We start from the raw sequence: 4160 nt of genomic DNA on the forward strand, positions 1-4160 counted from the left end.
GGTCCTCTAGTCCCAGGACAGGATATCTCCCTGGGGTTTGATAGGCGTGGTTGTTAGCTATGGTCCTCCAGTCCCAGGACAGGATATCTCCCTGGGGTTTGATAGGCGTGGTTGTTAACTACGGTCCTCTAGTCCCAGGACAGGATATCTCCCTGGAGGTTTGATAGGCGTGGTTGTTAACTACGGTCCTCTAGTCCCAGGACAGGATATCTCCCTGGGGTTTGGTAGGCGTGGTTGTTAACTACGGTCCACAATCATTCCATGTATATATGCTTGGTGCCTGTCGTACTTGTATCCTCGTAGGTATATCCGATAAGGCTAAATATAAATTTCTGTATAGCTGTGAAGTTGATTATTAATAAGATACCTGATAAGGCTATGAAGCCTATAGTTGTATATAGCTGTAAAGTTTGATTGCCATTTATACATATTGTTAAGACTAGTATATGTATATAGCTTGTGCATTCATATTCATCATCAAACAGCTGGTAAATTTGGAGATTTGTAACTTGTTAACGCCTCATTTTATATCAAACAGTGAGTGTGGTAGATTATTTTTGAGTACAAATTGATGTTAGAAGTGTTTGGCCAGGAGAAGAAGAAGAGTTTATAACCATACACACCATTATAACTCTACACACCATTATAACTCTACACACCATTATAACTCTTCACACCATTATGACACTACACACCATTATAACTCTACACACCATTATAACTCTACACACCATTATAACTCTACACACACTCTACCCACCATTATAACTCCACACACCATTAGAACTATACACACACTCTACACACCATTATAACTCTACACACCATTATAACTCTACACACCATTATAACTCTACACACACTCTACACACCATTATAACTCTACACACCATTATAACTCTACACACCATTTTAACTCTACACACACTCTACACACCATTATAACTCTACACACCATTATAACTCTACACACCATTATAACTCTACACACCATTATGGCCAATGAAACTAAGAAACTAAGGATTGGATGGGGTTTAACACAGCTTGTCACATGTAATGTATACCGGTACATCGATTACAACACTACCTAATTTGTTCAACATCTTATTGGTGACATCGGAATTTCTTAATTGGTCAGTCACGCCATATTGACCAGTCAGATCGTGGGGCCCCTGGGGTAGACAAACGTTTATGTCAACATGGAATTTGTCGTACAGGTAAATCTGATAATCAACCATGTGTATTGTCATGCCGACAAAATAAGTATTCCGAGTAACCTGAACGCGGAGATTTAACGTCCAACACCTAACAGTCTCCCTCAGGTGCCCCCTCTGGTTAATCTCGGCCCAAGGCACTCGACCATAACGAAACGTATGGAAGACAAATGTAGCCGGTGAAAACATACAAGCAAGGGATACACACTGGGATGATGGGCGTTACTTATCCGACACGCCAGACCCCCACCCTCGTCCACTGACACGATACCGTTCGGTAATACCCGTTAGGGTGTAGCTATTTATAGCCTGGTTTGCACCCTAACTGGTTGACGGTCAGTGCTCTGCAGACATTTGGACATTAATGACGATTACAGAACCTCACAAGCAAAGTAACTCTTACAGTGTGGTATAAATTTGGGGAAATTGAGAATAAACTGTACAAGTAAAGTCTAATGTAAATAGGCACACACCTACCTTTTCTCTAACCGGTCCCACAGGTAGCACTTTGTAGTCACAGTTATCGGTCCTGTCAGCGGAATGGTATGTCACAAACAAAAATAGATCGATCAGCTTGTTCACTTACCTGTATCCGTCCGCGAGAAATAAGTCCCTGTATTAACATATATTCACATAAACCGTGGTCATTCACAACGTGACGTCACGTTGTACATTATGATAATACGAAAATGTTTTATGCGAATAAATAAGACAAGATTTAAAGGTGGTTATACATAACTTAGTGTTTACTTTCCGATGCCAGTCTTGACATTTTTCCAGGATGACCTCTGGTGACATAGTTTACCTACCAGAGAACCTGATTGCGTAATAGTTCCTAAATTTCTGTGTTACCCGGAGCAAAATGTAGTTCGATTTTTTTCTAGTCACTCAACGGGAAACTGATATCTACAATATGTTTATATATTATACCTAGGGTACTGTCACATGACTGATGGTGAAATAGTATAAACATTTTTATATATATATATATACTGTTTAAGTCTGTGGTATGGATAGATACAGGCGGTAAGCCAATAGAATAGTCGTAACTACTGCTAGAAAGGGGAACAGTGCTATCTATCAATATTTAACAAAATCAGAACTACAAACTATGTCAGTATGTATGTCTCTAACACGGTCGGCGGCCCCTCTACAGCACAAAAAGGTTCACGTTTAACTTAAACTAGTGTATTTTCAAAATGAACAAAATTAAAAACTAAATAGGTATGTACATGAACATGGATTCAAAGAATGCATCTGAATACAAGAAACATTTGGCTGTATATATGCATTGGTCAGAGACGTATAAACTACTGGCTGTATATATGTCTCTGCGTTGGTCAGAGACGTATAAACTACTGGCTGGATATATGTCTCTGCGTTGGTCAGAGACGTAATATGATCAGGCATGGCCCGGAGAGAGCGAAGCTCGTACATTTGTTTCAATAGTATAGTATAATTTTGGAATCATAACATTTTATACCCATTTTAATACATACAAAAAGTACCTATAATTGGTGTTTTTTTATTATATACTTGAATATGTTGCTGGGGAAAATCATTCATCCTTGTACTTATGTGTGCTCTGTTTTAGAATGATCCACATTCACACTACACCAATATGACACATCACATATTAGTTTGAAGTTGACTGATTGTACTACAGTACTACTAGACCACATTGATAGTAATAGAATCATCATTTGATTCTTGTTTTATCCAAGACTATATACCACTCCCTCTACTCGTGTATGTTCATAATAATATGTATTATTATTTTTATCCAAAAGAAACAAATGCCATTTAAAAAAAACACCATAGAATAAAAATGATAATGTGAGTTGTAGGCAGAATGTTAAAACAAATGGTTTGAGCTGATATGCCAATCCATGAAGGATGTTTCTGTTTTTGATTTAAATATATTTAGCATGTTAGACACTGTCACGTCTCCCACAACTATAAGTATAAAATGAAGATTTTAGATTTTTCTTTTTAATAATTCAGATAATCCATGTGAAGTGATGAAATTTAATGTTTGTACTGATGATATACGTTAAAAATTCCAGGTATCTACAGCAGGAGATTCCTCCTCTTCATCGTCGCTGTTGTCATAAAGTTTTTGTAGGGTGTTCCTCCAATCCAGTAAGGCTAAATATGGGTCTTTGTCGTCGCGGATAGATTTCTCCATAATACCTCTTGACGTCTTTACCGCGTTTTCGACTTTCCCGTTCGATTGCGGGTATGCCGGTGAACTTGTGATGTGCTCAAAGTCATAGAGTCTTGCAAAATTTTCAAATTCGTAGCTCCTGAATGGTGGTCCATTGTCTGAAATGAATACACTAATGGCTGTATATATATATGTCTCTGCGTTGGTCATAAACGTATAAAATAATGGCTGTATATATGAATCTGCGTTGGTCAGAGACGTATAAACTACTGGCTGTATATATGTCTCTGCGTTGGCCAGAGATTGGTCAGAGACGTATAAACTATTGGCTGTACATATGAATCTGCGTTGGTCAGAGACGTATAAACTAATTGCTGCATATATGTCTCTGCGTTGGTCAGAGATTGGTCAGAGACGTATAAACTATTGGCTGTATATATGAATCTGCGTTGGTCAGAGACGTATAAACTAATTGCTGTATATATGTCTCTGCGTTGGTCAGAGATTGGTCAGAGACGTATAAACTATTGGCTGTATATAAGTCTCTGCGTTGGTCAGATACGTATAAACTACTGGCTGTATGTATGTCTCTGCGTTGGTCGGAGACGTACAAACTGCTGGCTGCATATATGTCTCTGCGTTGGTCAGAGATTGGTCAGAGACGTATAAACTACTGGCTGTATATAAGTCTCTGCGTTGGTCAGAGATGTATAAACTACTGGCTGTATGTATGTCTCTGCGTTGGTCGGAGACGTATAAACTACTGGCTGTATATAAGT

At 38.5% G+C, this 4160-nt stretch overlaps 1 protein-coding gene across 3 annotated transcripts in view; it reads right to left on the bottom strand.

The window, feature by feature from the left end:
- Positions 1-1785, bottom strand: part of LOC110462383 (villin-1-like) — a 121273-nt gene extending 119488 nt beyond the window's left edge. For 2 of the 3 annotated variants that reach the window (XM_021516324.1, XM_021516322.1), the window contains exon 1: positions 1692-1785. The gene's annotated coding sequence lies outside the window, so the exon portion shown is untranslated. Of the gene's footprint in view, positions 1-1687 lie in introns of all 3 variants that reach the window. The other variant, XM_021516323.1, reaches the window with a different exon arrangement.
- Between the last annotated feature and the right edge of the window lie 2375 nt (positions 1786-4160).

The sequence above is a fragment of the Mizuhopecten yessoensis genome, unplaced genomic scaffold (genome assembly GCF_002113885.1).
Source record: "Mizuhopecten yessoensis strain PY_sf001 unplaced genomic scaffold, ASM211388v2 scaffold10777, whole genome shotgun sequence".
Classification (NCBI taxonomy): Eukaryota; Metazoa; Mollusca; class Bivalvia; order Pectinida; family Pectinidae; genus Mizuhopecten; species Mizuhopecten yessoensis.